This window comes from Mauremys mutica, chromosome 4, assembly GCF_020497125.1.
Source record: "Mauremys mutica isolate MM-2020 ecotype Southern chromosome 4, ASM2049712v1, whole genome shotgun sequence".
Lineage (NCBI taxonomy): Eukaryota > Metazoa > Chordata > Testudines > Geoemydidae > Mauremys > Mauremys mutica.
Window position 1 is genome coordinate 66280462 of NC_059075.1, and position 19224 is coordinate 66299685.

General features: G+C 44.5%; 1 long non-coding RNA gene across 4 annotated transcripts in view; it reads left to right on the forward strand.

Moving 5' to 3' along the window:
• Window positions 1-19224, forward strand: part of LOC123369404 — a 154158-nt gene that overhangs the window by 104696 nt on the left and 30238 nt on the right. The gene's annotated exons all lie outside the window — the stretch shown is intronic.

Consider the following 19224-nt stretch of genomic DNA (forward strand, 5'->3'; position numbering starts at 1 on the left):
AGTCAGAGAGCTCTGCGCCACTCTGAAGCTCACCACTCTCTCAAGCCTCACACCAGTTCAGTTTTAGGAGCCCTGGAGACTTGTTGCTCCCCAAAGCAAAACAAAACTGTGAAGTGACACAGATTAGTCACTAGAGACCAATCCAAAGGGGAGGGGATAGACTTCTATGTTACTGCCTTACACACATTGCCTGCTACATACAATTTTGGGTACTTGACAGGATAGTCTGTGGCACTTGAGATCAGTACTTATGGGAGAGGTTGCTTCATAAAGGCTGTCTCTCATTAGAAAGATGCTTAGACATTGGTCGTACAGTGGAAACCTCAAGGGAAAGGATGAAAGCTGTAGGAGGCATACCACCTCCTGCAGTACATGCGGTGGGATAACACCAAAGGAGAGCAGTGCCCAGGGTCCCACACCCATAGTGATGTTGCCTCCCATAGTAAATGCGTCTAAGTGGCTAAAGGAGAAGTGCCCTGCACTAGGATAGCATTGGAAGGAATATGGCATGCTGAATCATTTTAGCAGTATGCACTAGAGCAGAGGAAGGTCCCAGAATGATTCAGACTGACTTGTACAAGACTGCTATGGCACATCAGATAGCGGTGATGACATCATGACTCTCTCCTTGAGTCCAAAAGTATATCAGATTCAGGCTGTCAGGACAGGAAAGCAACAAGGGACAATACCAACCTTCGTGCATGGAACAATGTTAATATGGAAATGCCCCACGTGACTACAGATGGATAATAGGATGTCCTGCAAAATGATTCTTCAGAGTGAATTGGCCTCAAAACACACCCATTATAAAGAGCAGGTACAATCTGATAATATGCAATGAGAGCATAATGTAGCCCATGGGAAAATGTAATGTCATAGTAACTAACCCAAAAAATAACAGCCCGTACCATCTGAAGTTTGTAGTGATGGATGGTAATACCACAGACTGTACAACCCATGAATCTGATCAGGGTGCAGCATTAGAATTTTATAGCTGTAGTGTTAGAAGCAACCAAAAAAAAAAATTCCATGGACAATGGAGACAATTTTCTAAAGTATATAGGGATGTTTTCCTGGTGCCCTACGCAGCTGCATACTTTACGTGAGGGTAAGGACGACCCTGCATACTGGAAAGACAGACATCAACTTCATTCACTGAGGGATGCATGCATCCCTCTCCTGTGAAAGGGGGTTCTCCTCACCTTCATGAAAGCGAGCCTTTACCACAGCTATAACAGGCCTGTTGCACAACTGAAACACTTACCTAAAAAAATGAAGGGCCTTTTGAGGACAGAAAATCCGGACCATCTGTCTTCGCTGGTATCTCATGTTTCTAGAAGCTTCAGGTGGAGAAAACCTGAAATCATGAGCAAAAGACTTAATGAAAACATCTGTCTAAATAGGGAAATAGCTACTGAAGACTTGATAATTAAACAACAAAATTTAGTGAGGAAATCAAAATTAATATAAATTTGCTCTAATTATGTGACACTATCACTCCTTCTGGATGGAATGCCTGAAATACCTGGTCTGCTAGGCTTCTAGCCACTTGTCATTTAAATCCCTCCTGAAAACCCATTTTTTCCATGAGTCCCATTATAAAGAAACCTACAGCATTCACTGTTATATTCATCATCTTTATGTTTATACATTTAAAATAGTTTGAGCCACTAAGAGGTCCATGAGCCACTAAGAGGTGCACAAGCCTATACCGCATAACCACGTTGCCATTTGCTATAACTTGTGTATTTTCTGTTCCTATTTCCTCCCTATTCTTTGACACCATCACTTGCTAAGCAGTATGAAAAATGCAGTGTGTAAGCACTTTAAGGACAAGGGGCAATTCTTTCTGTCATTGATGAAGTCCCTTGCTGACCAATGCTGTCGCATCAAGAAATATTCAGGTGATTGACAGACATTTAAAGCATTCAAAAAAATTATTTATTTTGCACCATTTGAGAACAGAAAAGGAAGTTTATCTATTAAAAAACCAGCAATAGGCATTCTTTCAATCCCATCTGCTTTCTGCCCATTTCAGTTAAACAGATTTTAGCCAAGTTCTAGACAGTGTGTGTGAAGAGACTCATTTAATAACTTCATCTTGGCCAAAAGGACCAAGACACTCAGAAATGGATCAACTAATGTGATATACCGCAGACTTTCCCTCTAGTTCCTGTATAATTACACTCTAGTGTGTCACTCTTTGGTAGGATTCCTAAATTGGATAGCGGGATGGATGAAAGGCAAACAGCAAAAATTCCAATATTCTGCTCCTAGCAAGAAAACCTCTGCTGTTTTTATTAAAATAATCCTTAGGGTGAACTTGGCACTCACAACTGTTGCATTAAAGCACCTCCATTCTCACTTGTAGCATTGCCGGGCCCCCACCGTTGTTTCTACATACTTTAATCTTCACTTCCTGAATCCCTTGCTTTTGAAGCACTAGTCACTCTCTTCAACAGAAACTAGCAATAATACTGGTGTGGGATTTTTGGTTTGGTTTGGGTGGTTTTTTTGTGTGTGAAGTATAGTAGATAAATTCCCAGTAAATATAAGGATCACTAAATTCACCCTACATTAGAGGGGTGAAAGACTAGTGCATTAAACCTACTGCATCATCAAGCCTTACACCAAGGCATTTTTACGAGGTTTTCCTTTTATTTTAGTATCAATACTTTCCAAATATTCATTTCTGAACAAGTTAGAGCAGCATTTGATGTAATATCAAACCAACTGTTACATTTATATCTTCTAAATAGTCGGTTCTTTAGACTGACGGTATTTAAAATTCTGTATCAATTCCGCCTGGAATCTTGAAGGGTTATCTTTTTACCCAGACATAAATGGATGCATTTATTATTGCTACTTCCTTCATGACTGTAGTTACCTCACTGGACTGAACCAGAACTATCTTTGGTGCTGGCAAGGAAAGCTAAATTTTCACTGATGTCAAATGAATCAGCTCCTTTTTTATTAAAACTTAAGCTCCTAAGACAGAAAGCTGGAACAGCTGTGAAATTACACCTTCAGTATATAGCCACTGGAGAATGTCAGCCCAGATTTCTAACTGGCTCTCACTTTCATGCAAAAGAAATTTAAAAAAAAAAAAAAAAAACCCCACAACCCTCATTATAATACAGTAAATAATTGATTGAAAACATTCAAACGGGTATGTGAAAGACTCATTGATAGTTATGTATATGGTGACAATGCAGCTCACATGTCATTGGCACTTCTCTTCCCCTTTGTTATTTTATTACAAGGTTCATTAGCAAGGATACAGGGACTTTTTTCCCCATTGTGGCCCTGATCCAGCAAAGCACTTAAGCATGTCCTTAAGTTCATCCCTATCAAGCAAAGCACTTAATCACATATCTGAGTCCCATTGACAATTTAGGTCATTGGTGGAACTGGGGCTTGTACCCACTTACCTGTGAACACTAATACTCATATGAACTAGGCAGGTGATAAATCCTCCATTTATATTAGGTTTGTTTTTGCATTGAGCTATCTGGAAGATATTGGAATTAATCAATTCTAAGATGAAACATGAACAAATTATGAGAATATAGAATTTTAATAATTTATTAAATAAGTTTTTACAAAAATTCACCTAAGCTGTTTACAAATTCTAATACAAATCCCATTAGAATATGTGCAAATTTACAGTCTCTTCAGTAGCAGAGTGATATAAATATTTTCACAAAGTGCTTTTTCCTTTCTGCCTCTGCCTGCAATTAATGTGTATTACATAGGAAATACTGTGTTAAATGAACATTATTTAGGTTGCAAAGTGAAACACTCGAAAGTTACGAAATGCCAAATTTATGGTTTCCCATGCAACCACTTTTCTGCTCCCTTCTGTGTCCATCTTGTGCACTTAATGAGGCAAAGGGGTCTTGTGGGGAAAAAAACCAGTATGGGACTATGTAATTAAACTAAAGTATCCTAACACATACATGGGGGGCAGGGCAGAATTTAGACTTGAACCCTAAACCTTCAGCATTCTAGCACTGATTATTACCACCTGAGCTATAAGACAAATTATATTATCTGGCATCATTGGGTCTAGTGAGTAATTGAAGGGAGCCTGGCTTTTTTCTCTTTCTCCTCTGCATGAGAGTTGGGGAGATTCAGGTGGTGCTGCCAGATGGGGTGGGACTAGACTTCCTGGGGCAGGTGCAGAGTTTGGTGAGGGAGAAGCCATGCCCATCTGTCTCTTGCAGCGGGGTACAGGAGGAGAGGAGAAGCCAAAGGCAACCTTGCTCCTGCTCTCTCCCTGCTTACAGCAGTTTTGGAAGCTCCCATGTGTGCTGCTGATGCTTTGAGGGTGATGTCAACCCCTTCCTAAGAATGCTCTTCTTCAGTTATTGTTTTGGCATGCTGCCAACATTTTCTTGAGAAACACAAGCAAGAGAAGGGAAGTGGTTGTTATTAAAAATCTCTGCTAAAGCTTAATGGAATTTCATGGAACAAAGAAAAGGCACTGCTGTAGCCTGAAGGCTATCCCCTGATGAATATCAATTGTCAGCTGCAAACAACAGAGGTGTGAACTTTTCAAAGAAGTCATCATAAGACTCTTTTGGAATGGAAATTATTAAGCATCCAAAACATAGAGGTTGCTAACAGCTCCCCCCTATAAAACACATTTCCTCCAAAAATACCATGAAGACCCAGCCTACTTAAAAGTTTTTACAAGGCATCATTTAAAAAAAATATTTTATTAAAAGTACTTTGAACACAACATTATACATTTTCCATTTAAAAAATGCTAAAAAATGTGAAGGTTACAAAGACTATGTCTACATTGCACAGCTTGTAGCAACACGGCTGTGTCATCACAGCCATGCCGCTAAAAGTCGTGCAGTGTAGCCACTGTTTGTCGGCTCTCCTGACGACAAAAAACTTCTACCCCCAACAAGCAGCATTTGCGTTGTCGGCAATAGAGCACTCCTGCTGACAATGCGCTGTTCATATTGACACTTGTTGCGGCAAAACTTTTGTCTTTTGGGGGTGGGGGGCTAACACCTCTGAAAGACAAAAGTTTGCTTTCAATTGCCAGTGTAGACATAGCCAAAGTGAAGCACTCAAAAATCAAAGTGAAGGTTGCTTGCACAAATGTAACTCAGGCCTGGTCTACACTAGGACTTTAAATCGAATTTAGCAGCGTTAATTCGAATTAACCGCTCAACCGTCCACACCAGGAAGCCGTTTAATTCGACCTAGAGGGCTCTTTAGTTCGAATTCGGTACTCCACCCCGACGAGGGGAGTAGTGCTAAATTCGACATGGCTATCTCGAATTAGGCTAGGTGTGGATGCAAATCGAACTTAGTAGCTCCGGGAGCTATCCCACAGTGCACCACTCTGTTGACGCTCTGGACAGCAGTCCAAGCTTGGATTCTCTGACCAGCCACAAAGGAAACGACCCGGGAAAATTTGAATTCCTTTTCCTGTCTGGGCACTTTGAATCTGATGTCCTGGTTGGACATCGGGGCGAGCTCAGCAGCACCTGCAACGATGCAGAGCTCTCCAGCAGAGGAGTCCATGCAATCCCAGAATAGAAAGAGGTCCCCAGCATGGACAGACCGGGAAGTCCTGGATCTGATCGCTGTGTGGGGCGATGAGTCTGTGCTTTCGGAGCTGCGCTCCAACAAACGGAATGCAAAGACCTACGAGAAGGTCTCCAAAGCCATGGCACTCAGAGGATACAGCCGGGATACAACGCAGTGCCGCGTGAAAATCAAGGACCTGAGACAAGGCTACCAAAAAGTCAGAGCGGCAAACGGACGCTCCGGAGCACAGCCCCAGACATGCCGCTTCTACGAGGCACTGCATGCCATTCTAGGTGGGTCTGCCACCACTGCCCCACCAGTGACCGTGGACTCTGAGTATGGGATAGTGTCGAGGGGCAGTTCCTCGGCGATGTTCGCCGATGGGGAAGATGAGGAAGGGTTTGTGGAGGACGACGCAGGCGACAGCGCTTACAATACCGCTTTCCCCGACAGCCAGGATCTCTTCATCACCCTCACAGAGATCCCCTACCAACCCTCCCCGGCCGTTAACCCGGACTCCGAATCAGGGGAAGGATCAGTCGGTAAGTGCTATAAACATGGAAACATTTATTTTTTAAAAAACAGGAATAAAAAATATGTAAAAACTATATAAAAACTTTTCCTTAAAAAAAACTATATAAAGAGAAGGTCCACACATATAGGGATGGAACAGAAATCCTCTTGGGACACTTCCACGAAGCTCTCGGAGAGCAGCTCGAAAAGTCTCCGCAGGAGGTTCCTGGGGAGAGGTGCCTTATTTGGTGCTCCGTGGAAGCACACTCTTCTGCGCCAGGCCATCCTAATGTACAGCGGAATCATTGCCTCCACCAGCATTGCAGCGTACGGTCCTGGTCTGTGCAGGGATTCTAGCAGCATCCTCTCTCTCTCTCTCCGAGTGACCCGCCTCAGGGTAATCTCGTTCGGCGAATGCTGCATCTAATTAGGGCAATTAGTGTACTGTTACTATTGTGAATGCTTGACTTTTACTTTGCATAGCAATGACCTTCGTTTAACAGCCACGTGTTGGAGGCCGCAGAGGAAAAGCATACAGTGATCTTTCCCGGGCACAGCCGCGAGGGGCTGGAACAGGGTCAGACTTTATGCTTTACAGATTGCCTTCAGCGGGAGGGCACAGCTATCCATTAACTGTTAAGCAGCCTATAGTGTAGTGCTTACCAGGCCTGGCTGCTACACGGATTCAGCTGTACCGCCCCGCTTGTCCGATCTCCTGTGCAAGACCGCAGCCAATGAAAGCGTATTCCGAAATCTCGAACTTGTCCTGAGAGCTCGTGAGACTAGGTGCCCTGTATGGTCTTGTTCACAGAAACTGACTAGACTGTGTTCAGTGTTCGCAAACATGTATCTTTTCAAGGAAATCACTTCCTTTTTCCCATCACACAGCTGCGGCTCTTTCACGAACTGCCCCGGCATCCCCCTCACAGAGGCTGGCGCAGATTAGGCGGCGAAAGAAAAAGACTAGGGATGACATGTTCTCTGAACTGATGGCTTGCTCCAGAGCCGAGGCGGCCGAGCAGAGACAGTGGAGGGAGACCCTATGTCAGCACCAGCGCTCACACAGCGAACGGGAGGACAGGTGGCGGCAGGAAGACCAGCAGGCGACTCAAACGCTGCTTGGGCTAATGAGGGAGCAAACGGACACGCTCCAGCGCCTTGTAGATGTTCTGCAGGACCGCAGGCAGGAGCAGAGAGCCCCCCTGAACTGTATCTGCAACCGCCTTCCCCCGCCACAAAGTCCTGTCCCGCCCTCACCAAAAATCACAAGAAGGAGGGGCGCTAGGGGCCGTGAAAACTGTCACTCCACCCCAGCAGAGCGCTCATGTACCAAACAGCTCTCATTCCCTAAAGTATGAGAAGTGCTTCCCTTCCTGGATCACCCAGTCCCAAATCCAAGTTTCATCCCCCCACTGTGTAGTTGAGTATTAAAAGTAGTTTGTTGTTATTCACTGTTTCCGTCACGTTTTCCTTGTCAGAAGACTTTGTGTGAAGGGGGGGGGAGGGGTTTTTTAATTGCATAGGACAGCCTCCATTACCAGGGTACAGTCTTGGGGGCAGGATCAACAGCAGGACACACACAGACTGCAGTCACTAGGCACTAGGGTCATTCTCGGAGGTGAATGCTGCCCCGGGTCAGTCTGTGAGGTGTATGCTGCCCCAGGGTCCTAGCGCCTGACATCCACAAATGGCAAGGCAGGCTGCCCTTACCATGCCCTTCCCCCCTAGCCACGAGCCTCTCCGATGCCCTGAGCCCCAGCAAGAGCCCTCATCCACGGACACATACTCACCCTTCCCACACACCCCTCACCCCTTCCTACGCCCCAACCCCCAGCCCAGAGCCTGCATCCAAACTCCGTCCCAAAGACGGCACCCCTCACCCCTTCCTGCAAACCCACCCCTTCCTGCACACCCACCTGCAACCGTCCTCCCCCCAGAGACCGCTGTAGGAGCAGGAGCCTGTCATTCCTCTAGTGTAGAAGCGGTCTGGACATCAGTGCACACCGTACCCACCACAGTCCGCGTCCATGTTTCAACCCTTGAACAGGAATTCATAATTAAAGAAAACTTTATTAATAATCAGTGTTCCATTAAAGTTATTTTAAAACGTGTGTTGGAAGGGGGGAAACCTGGAGAACGGGGTATGTAACCGCAGATCGAAGTCAACAGTCACTGAAACAGGCTCAGGTTCAGCTTCTCTGTAAATCAACTGGAGAGTCATAGGTTCCTCGGAGAGCAGGGTAACCTATCTTTCAAAGCCTCCCGGATGCACAGCGCTTCCCGCTGGGATCTTCTGTCGGCACGGGTGTCTGGCTGAGCGTAATCAGCAGCCAGGCGATTGGCCTCAACCTCCCATCCAGCCATAAAGGTCTCCCCCTTGCTCTCACAGAGATTGTGGAGCACACAGCAAGCAGCAATAACAACGGGGATATTTTTTTCGCTGAGGTCCGAGCGAGTCAGTAAGCTCCGCCATCTCCCCTTGAGACGTCCGAAAGCACACTCCACCACCATTCTGCACTTGCTCAGCCGGTAGTTGAAGAGTTCCTTCTCACTGTCCAAGGCGCCTGTATAGGGCTTCATGAGAGAGGGCATTAGCGGGTAGGCTGGGTCCCCGAGGATCACTGTAGGCATCTGCACATCCCCAACCGTTATTTTGTGGTCCGGGAAGAAACTACCTGCCTGGAGGCGTTTAAACAGACCAGAGTTCCTGAACACACGCGCGTCATGAACCTTGCCCGGCCACCTGACGTAGATGTTGGTAAAGCATCCCCTATGGTCCACCAGTGCTTGCAGCACCATAGAAAAGTAGCCCTTTCGGTTAATGTACTCGCTGGCCTGGTGGGCCGGTCCCAGGATAGGGATGTGAGTGCCATCTATAGCCCCACCGCAGTTTGGGAATCCCATCGCGCCGAAGCCATCTATGACGACCTGGACGTTTCCCAGGGTCACTACCTTTGAGAACAGTTGCTCAACGATTGCGTGGGCTACTTGAATCACAGCAAGCCGTACGGTAGATTTGCCCAAGCCAAAGTGGTTCGCTACTGACCGGTAGCTGTCTGGCGTTGCAAGTTTCCAGAGGGCTATGGCCACTCGCTTCTGCACAGTCAGGGCTGCTCGCATCCGGGTGTCCTGGCGCTTAAGGGCAGGGGACAGCAAGTCACAGAGTTCAAGGAAAGTGCCCTTACGCATCCTGAAGTTTCGCAGCCACTGTGATTCATCCCAGACCTGCAGCACTATGCGGTCCCACCAGTCCGTGCTTGTTTCCCGGGCCCAGAATCGCCGTTCCACACCATGAACTTGACCCATTGCCACCATGATCTCCACTGCGCGGCGTACCCTGCTTTGTGAGAGGTCTGCGCCACTCTGTGACTTCCTGTCCTCACTGCGCTGCCGGAGCCTCCTTGCCCGATTTCTCAGCAGCTGACTGTGGAAGAGGTGGACGATAAGGTGCGAGGAGTTGACAACGGCCATAAGTGCAGCGATGATCGCAGCGGGCTCCATGCTCGCAGTGCTGTGGCGTCCGAGCTGTAACCGACCAGAGAAGGGCGTGAACAGATTTCCCGCCAGCGCTTTCAAGGAGAGAGGGCGGGAGTGACGGTTCAATGATGACAGTTACCCAAAACCACCCTTGACACATTTTTTCCCCCAGCAGGCATTGGGGGCTCTACCCAGCATTCCACTGGGCAGCGGGGACTGCGGGAACTGTGGGATAGCTTCCCACAGTGCATCGCTTCCAAAGTCGACGCTGGCCCCGTTACTGTGGACTCAGACAGTCGAATTACTGTATTTAGTGTGGATACACAAATTCGACTTCATAAGGTCGATTCCACAAATTCGAATTAAGTAGATTCGAAATAGTCTTGTAGTGTAGACGTACCCTCAGCTTCCTTGTGTATATAACACAATACAGTCTTTAAATATACAATCACACTTTTTTTTCTGAAAGACTTCTGCTTCATTCATTCTATAGCATAGACAGTGCACAGTGAATGAGGCTGTTCAATAGTTATTTTTTATCCTAATTGTGTGGTTCTTTTGATTCATTCACTACACACCATCCAACATCCGCAATGAATGAGATGTGTAATTAAACACAATAATAATATATATGCACAGGAGGGTAGAGTTAAAGATGATGGGGCAACTTTAATCTTGTAATTTCCTTGTTTCTGAGTACCTTAACCTTCATTAACATGATGTTTAGGAAATGTTATGGTGGAGTTGAGGTTGGGTGGGCTGAACTGATGGGTGTGCAGACTGCACGGGAACCTAATTAATTGTCAGGCAGAAAGGGTGAGAGCTCCTTCTGCTGGGGCCAAAATCACCTTCAGGGAGTGTGCATCACTCTGTCCCTGCCAGCAGGTATATGGGATCTTGGGGAGCAATTACCACACGGGTGAGGTGCAAAATAAACTTTATTAAGCAAATACAAAAACAGGGAAAATTCAATAGTGAGGGGTATGGGGTTGTTAAGGTAGACAATTGGGGAGGGGTTTCTTTTTTGGTGAACAGTAAGGGGGTTTCAATAGTGGGGTACAACACAGTAGGATACAATACAGTGGGTAATCAGTTAACACTGAGGTATAAATGTAACAGGTAGCTAGCGATTTCTATGTAAAAAGGTGTGTCACAGCAGCATATAACCAACTAACAGTTATGGATAAAATGTGTTAAATAACAAACAATTTCAGGTAAAAATGTGTCACAGTGGTGTAAATGTAGAATGTGAGGGGTATCAGAGAGGAAGAAAGTAACCAATGGGGTTTTATGCTAGAGATTTAAACTTAGTGAGACAGAACAAACAGGCTGCAAGCTTAAGCAGCAGAGAGAGTGTAACAAGGTAGACAGACACAGAGAAGCTGGGGGGGGGGGTGTTTGCAGTGGGAAGACAGACAATTACAATTATACAGAACACAGCAAAATCTTATCTATGAGCTAACTTAACCAAGACTACACAAATTAAAACACAATGCAACAATTCTCTAAGCCTAACTTACAAAATATAATGCTAAACTTAACTTAATGGGTGCACCTTATGCTAAGGATAGTTCCAGAGGGCTGCGTGGTGTGTGTCCAGGATACAGCTCCAAAGAGTGTGTGTGTGTGGGTGGGGGGGTGACTGCAGCAGTGGATACAGCTGAAAACAGTCCAAGGCAAAGCCCACAGGAGCAGAACTTAGCAGCAGCACAAACTTATTTTCAGTGGCAGAGTGCCACGGGGTTTAAGAGAGAGGTTTTAGGACACAGACCAAGGTTTAGCTTGAGTCTGTGTGCTGGGGAGACAGAGCCAGCAGCTAAAATAATAAAATAAAAGTATAGAAAGTTTCACAGAGGGATTCTTACCATCCCCCAAGGCAGCAGCAGAGGCAGAAACAGCAAGCACATCAGAAGGCTTGGTACAGTCTTGATAATCAGAAGAGCTCTCAGGCAGCAATTCGTTCTTCGGGGGGGGGGTTTCAAAAACGGGGGTACGCTCAAAAATAAAACGAGAGCGGAGAAAGGACCCCCAGAACCCCTGGTTGATCAGACCAGGCAGCAATGCAAGAACCTTTCTGAAGTCTGTTCAAAAAAATGTCTGTTTTTAAAGGCAAACCCTGGCAGCTTCCCGCCAGTAACTCTGATTGGCTCCCCCTCTTACAGGGAGGAGGGAGGCAGAGAAAAACTGCAGGCAGCCACAGAGGCATGTTTGGACTAGCCCTGAGCCCAGAGGTATGACTCATGCCCAGGATCCTAAAAACACAATAGGTCTTGCAGCTCTGAACAGTGGCCACCCTACACCAAGCCCAGGTTTTAACAAGGTGATAACAGGACTAACCCTTTGAACAGGGCAGTGGTCCCACTTAGCATAAGTGGCCATCCCTTTGAGAAGGGCAATGGCTCTGGTTAAATAACTTAAGGGGCCCTCCCTTTGAGAAGGGCAGAGGCCCTGGTAAACAACTTAACAGCCAGGGAGGGGCGGCCACAGGAGGAAAACAAGAACAAAATGGAGTAAGGGGACAGCTGTAAGAACAAAATGGAGCTGTAACAGACAGAATGAGCAGGGAGAGTTCAGAAATCAAAAGATAGACCAGAAAAACACAGAATACTCTTTAAAAAAAAACAAAACAACCTCATGATTTTTGGAGTTTGACTTGTGATTTTTGATCTCTTAAGGGGGTCCAACCTCTGAATTTTGATCTCTGGATGTTGGAAATATTGCAGTTGTGTTGCCGGCACAAAGGCCTGAGGCGACAGCAACAGTGGTTCGTTGCCCAGTGTGCCTCGCTCCAATTGACACACCAAGGTGGAGAATGCAGAAAAAGTTTTATTTGAGATCTCAAATAGCAGGATGCTCGGAGACACACACGTCTCAAATCAAGCACACTCCATACAAGCAGCTTTCTCTCTTTATACATGATTTCAGCTAAGCATCTCTATTACCCCCCCTGCCCAGCCCCCCTTCCCCCCCCTCTTCTTCCCCCCCTTCTAGTTCCCATATAGCAGATACATTATAAAGTAACAATTACACTAAACAGGTTAAATCATACTTGGCAGAAAACATATTATCTCGTTAGTAACTTTTTCCCGACCGGTTATTTTGTTTAACTCCCTCTGTGCTATCCAGGTGCAAGCAGGAATTGCCTTCTGGTATCAGTGCTGCACTGATAACACATTCCATTCTCGGTTACTAACTTGTAAGGTCGATCCGAGTTTAAACATGGGCGCACTGTGGGCAAGCGTAAGGCAACTTTGGTTTATTTAGGCCTAATACAGGGAGGCTTTATTGGCACTGTTGTTTTCCACCCTTCTGTTAATAGTGGGCCATGCCTGGTGCCACCAACAGTTGTCTCCTCTTCCCTTACACTTAGAAGCCAGCTGGAAATAGATGAAGATGAAGAAGTTCACAGTAAATTAGAGCAAAGTTGCTGGATAAAACGGAAAAGAAACCTCAGTGCCCCATTCCATCAGCTTTTTGCACCTACATGAGCATCCTCAGCATGTGTAAATCATTCATGTATTCTGGTCTCTGGCTGCCCAATGGATTTGTGGATGCAATTTCATACTGCTAACTGCCTTGCAAATCCCACCATTCTAGAATGGCCTCACAATATCTCTAACATACAAAGATTTTAAAAGTTAGGCTAGTGCGACTGTGTGTATGTTTTCATGTGCCTAACGTATATGCACAAATACCTCATGGGTGCATGCAGATCTGCTATTTGAAAACCACATGGCCCATTTATGTGTCTAACTGGCCATGAGCACATAACTTGACTTGCATGCTTAATTTAGATGTACTCAGGTGTGTTTGTGAGTGCAGGAGAAAGATTGGGTGCACCCCAATATGGACCTGAATATATGTGTTATTTAAATACTATTAGTTTTTATTAGCTATTATATTGAAGAGCAAGAAAATAAGCTTTGGCTGCAACCCGAGCCCAAAGATCTACACTGCAATTAAACAGACGCTTAGCCCAAGGGCTTGTCTACACTGGCAATTTACAGCGCTGCAACTTTCTCGCTCAGGGGTGTTAAACCCCCCCACCCCCGAGCGCAGCAAGTTTCAGTGCTGTAAAGTGCCAGTGTAGACAGTGCACCAGTGCTGGGAGCTGCGCCCCTTGTGGAGGTGGTTTTTTTAGAGCACTGGGAGAGCTCTCTCCCAGTGATCTGCCACGACCACACAAGCCACGTTAAATGGCTGCTGCGGCAGCGCTTTAGCATTGCCAGTGTAGACTAGCCCGAGCCTGATTCAGCCATGGGTGTCTAATTGTAGTGTAGACATACTCTCTGAGTACATTTCCCAGACCTGAAGAAGAGTTCTGTGTAAGCTCAGAAGCTTGTCACTCTCACCAACAGAAGTTGTTCCAATAAAAGATACTACTTCACCCACCTTGTCTCTGCTTTAAGACATTATGTAAAACACGTGTACTTGATTTAGTTCATGTTTAGAAGAGCAACACAATTATGGAATAATCTTTTTCCTTGTACTTGTGTTCCCCTATTGCAAGAACACTGTAATTTTTGGAGGCAACAACCTTTAGCCCTTCAGACAATTCTCATTCTGTACTGCCTTTTGGTAGAAGTTCTAAATCCATTTAATAACCACACTGGCATCTAAATAGCAATGATCGTGCATGTCAAGTGAATTTTAACACAGACTGAGTTTTTATGGTTTATAGCTTTTGTACACTCCTGAATAGTTTAATTAGTGACATAATTTCCTGCAGACCCCACTGCACTTGTGGGAACAGAGTAGAATTACAATTACAGTCCTGGGTGGTGGAAATCAAGGGACAGCAGAGGAGGAAGAGAGAGAGAGAGAGAGAGAGAGAGAGGGAGATGCACAAAACCATTTCTCTGTAAGTGGCATAATGAGGAAATGGCACTGAGCTAATGCAGGCATATGGAACTATTCATAGCCATTTTGACAAAGGAATCATGAGTAATTATATGTGCAGCATCAGGGAAGGTATCTGTTTTGCATAGGGAGAAATGACATGTATTGTAATGAACTAGCTAGTGTCTGTAGCACTGGCCTATACTATATGGAGTCAAAGCTTCTCACCTGTATGTCATAGATCCTATGCTGTTGATGGAGATTCTCTTTTCTAGTAGCTGAGGTGGAAGAGATCTGTACTTATGAAGCAGGAGGATCTGAATTATATCTACACTGGGTCTGTGAAATTTGAATGGCTACTGCGGCTATTGGCAGAAGTATTATGGTAGCATCCAAAGGCACCATTGTTTTAGGTGCTGTACAGTCACACGTGAAAAACAAGATCTTTGCCCTTTCAATTCATTTTAAGTCAAGGTGCAATGAGAGAGTGTAACAAAGAGGAGTTGTCATGAGGGGAAGGACAAGGGCAAAGGTAATAAGGCCACATAGTCACTTAGGTTAACAGTGTGCACATCCTGTGGGTTTGAATCATATAAAGCTGCTTCCTTTTACAAATAACTAAATAAACTCAACTATACCTGACTGGAGATCAGCGTGCTTGTCATTAGCTGGCGATTTCTTAAAGGCATAACAGCAGAAGTGTCATGAGGGTGGCAGTAGCCTAATGGATCTGTTCAGGGAGGGCACTAGATATGTAAGGGCAGGGCCGGCTTTAGGAAGTGTGGAGCCCAATTCAAACAGTTTCGACAGGGCCCCAGCAGGGATGACTTAAAAAAAAAAAAAACACGTAAAAAAACACAGGGGGCTTGTACTCACCGGGCGGTGCTCCGAGTCTTCAGCAGCACTTTGGCAGCGGGTCCTTCACTCTCTCCAGGTCTTCAGTGGCACTCAAGGACCCGCCGCCGAAGTGCCGCTGAAGACCCAAAGCGCCGCCAGGTGAGTAAAAATTAAAAAGGTGCCTCTAGCCAGGGAAGGGATTCTCACTGGGCGCGGGGCCCTCTTAGGCGCAGGACCCGATTCGGGGGAATTGGTGGAATAGGCCTAAAGCTGGCCCTGTGTAAGGGGCAGTGTGGAAGAAAACATTTGTGGGAGAAGCAGAAATATGGGCATCATCAAGGCTGATATCACTGGTGGAGGGTGGGGTTTGGAAAGTGACCCAGTAAGAGACAAGAGCAGCACTGGGACAGTGTAGTGACATCCATGAAGTTCTTAGATGGCAATAAAATTGTTAAGAGTATCTTACAGGCTGCATTAGCTTCCTTTGTACGAGTTTAAATGAATTCTTAGTGGGACACCTTTAAGCTTCTCCTGGCAAATTGGTGCGCTTTTCCGGTCACTCGCATTGAATTTAGCCAGCTCTTGTCTTTTTAACATGTATGGTCAAATTGCTGTGTCTGGACATTTTCTATAATTAATTACCTTGACTAACTTGATAACAGGAAGTTATTTGACAAGAAAGAGTTAAGAATTAGCAGTTCTGACCCTTTTTGATTTAGCCAGGTTGACAGGTTTTTGGATTTCAGACAGTATCTCTCTTAAAATGCATAAAAAGAACAGGAGTACTTGTGGCACCTTAAAGACTAACAAATTTATTTTAGCATGAGCTTTCGTGAGCTACAGCTCACTTCTTCGAATGCATAGAATGGAACACACAGACAGGAGATATTTATACATACAGAGAACATGAAAAGGTGGAAGTATGCGTAACAACAGGAAAAGTCTAATCAATTGAGATGAGCTATCATCAGCAGGAGGAAAAAAATCTTTTTGAAGTGATAATTAAGATGGCCCATAGAAGGTGTGAGGAGAACTTAACATAGGGAAATAGATTCAATTAGTGTAATGACCCAACCATTCCCAGTCTCTGTTTAGGCCAGAGTTAATTGTATCTAATTTGCATATTAATTCGAGTTCTTCAGTTCCTCTTTGGAGTCTGTTTTTGAAGTTTTTTTGTTGCAAAATTGCCACCTTCAAGTCTGTCACTGAGTGGTTAGAGAGGTTGAAGTGTTCTCCCACTGGTTTTTGAATGTTATGATTCCTGATGTCAGATTTGTGTCCATTTATTCTTTTGCGTAGAGACTGTCCGGTTTGGCCAATGTACATGGCAGAGGGGCATTGCTGGCACATGATGGCATATATCATGTTGGTAGTTTGCTTCTGGGTGGTTAGCTGTATTTACATTCCCTTCCTCACTTCCCCAGCAGCTGAATGTAGAATGAACATTTTAGCTCCCAGTTTGCAATTCACTTGTTAAATGACCCTCTAGGCATTATTTTCTTTTTTTCCTCCTCACACACACACTTCCCACTTTTCCTCAGAAAAATCTCCAGGTCCTGCTTCCAATACTCTCACAGACAACTGGACTTACCCTGTCCCTAGTATAAGCGTTTGACATGTTTCACATTTACATCACTCTTGCTCTAAAAGCTTTATTCCCAGTCCTCAGAAAACACTTTAGTGGAAGAGTAATTATCTGGCCTTGTATGGAGAAGACTCAAAAGTTTAGATTCAGATCTATATTTGAGGATGTGGGAGTATTTGGGCACAGGACTTTGGTTTAATCTGTTTTAAAGAAAGGCCACATTTGCGAAATTCAAGTCCTGATCCTGGTGTGGATTTTTAACACCTCTGAGTTCAGCAGTATTCAGATCAGGTGATTTGGTTTGGGCTAATTTCTAGTTTTGTGCTGAATTGCAACTGCTCAATTTTACCTTAAAAAACAAAAAACTAAAAACCATACATAGAGAAGCTACATCAGAGGCAACCGTAATACTTCATATATATTGGCTGCTATAAAAGTACTAATGGCCTCACAACACCCCTCTCTCTTATGAGGTAGCTAAAAATGTTTCCACTTGTTTTACAGATAGGTAAATGGAGGCACAAAGTTTAAATGACCTTACCCAAAGTCACATAGTAACAGAACTTGGATTGGAACCCAGGATTTCTGCGGTCCTGTTCCCTGATTTAATTTCTACATAAAAGCTTTCACCCAACATTTATAATCAACCCCTATATACTCATGGTATTGCTTCCCGGTGGTACCTAGGGTTGTGAGGCACCCCACTGCCACCTACCCTTAGCAAGAGGAAGTCTTGTCTGTGCTTGCTGTGGGTCACCTCCCCAATTCCACCAGTCACGGGCGACACAAGCCTTCCCCTATAGGCTTTGCAAGCCCTGCTGTTACTTTACAGGTTAGCAATTACACACCCCAACCCTCCTCAAGCTCTCTAATATCTCCCTGGAGCGGTCAGTCCCTGGTTCACTGGGCACTCTCAGTATTCACAGATCAGCTGCTTTCAAAGAAGCAGTACACGCCAGCTCACCAGTTACACCAGATCACCACTTCACTCAACACACAGTACTTAAATATGTTTATAGTGAAACTAAGGGATTAGTTTGTTTAACAAAGCGTAGAGCCTAACAAGATACTCTCATGTCTATCCAAGTATTGCTCATCCAAAAGTCCTTGCAGCAGTGTACAGCCAAGCTGGCTATGACCCTTTCATGAGACAAGCACTCAGTCAGTTTGCCTCCTTGGTGAAGGATCCATGTTTCCTTATATCCAAAGATATACCAGAATTAACTGTTGTCTTTATTCATTAACAAAAGATTTCCTTTTTTGTATCCAGTCTCTTATTCTGCTTGTGGCTCAGTATATAAACAGACATACATTTTGAGGCATATAATACATAGATGACCAGACAGGGAGATAAGTGTCTGTTACCTCCTGCCTCAAAGGAATGTTTTCCAAGGTACGTCACCTTCTGGTGACTTGCTTTAACTCCAAGATCTGAATAACGTTATTTTTAGAATAGATACATAACTTCTTAAATATTATCAGTTCGTACATTTAGCAGTGATTATGATGACTTGTCTCAGTAGAGACCTCACACAACATCTTTTGATAAACTATTATGCATAACCTTTTGGATCTCTGTAAAACTCTATTCATCCCCTGTGCCCTCTGCCACTTGGCATCAACACATTGCTACCTAAGTCAAAACTAGTACTTTAGGCAATTCTCTTTCAAGTGATTATGGTTTTCAAAAAAGGACTTGTAATTGTCTGCACACAGGAGGCATAATTTCATATTGCAATAGCGCTGCCATCATTTTGGCCTTTCGAGCCTAGTATTTAATAAACTAGTGAGGGAAAAACATTTTTTTGAGGAAAAGTGGGAAGTATGTATAGAAAAATGAAAGCAAAATAATGCCTAGAGGGTTTTTCAAAACATGAATTGCAAAAAGAAAATGTAAATTTATTTAAGCTCAAAAATATGTCCCCCTTACACAGGTTGTGAGAGGCTTTCAAGCAGGAATAAGTTATAGCTAGCTTTTCCTCAACCTTTCTCTCCCTCTCTGAAATTCTCTGGCACTTCCTCCTTTACTAAAGACATCCCAGAATGCATCTTTTTGCGACATCGATACCAGATACCATGATTCTCATGTCACAGAGTAATGTATTCTGAGAAGTCTTTACCAAATCAAGAAGCACCAGAGGATTGTGCAGGGAATAATTAACTTTTACAAAGGTTAATTATCGCTCATTTTTGTCTGAGTGCCCTTCATAATCAGGTTAGTGGGGACAGTCAGTCTGTATTTCTTACCTTAACTCACTTTTCATTTTAAGCTTTGCAGTTGTTGGTTGACCTTTAACAGAATACAGATTAAGAAACCTGAAAATACTTTGGGAAGCACTAATCAAAGGTTATGATCAGAGTTCTGGGGCAAAGTCATTATTTTAAATAAGATTTCTCACCTGGAGGTTTGGGTATATCTA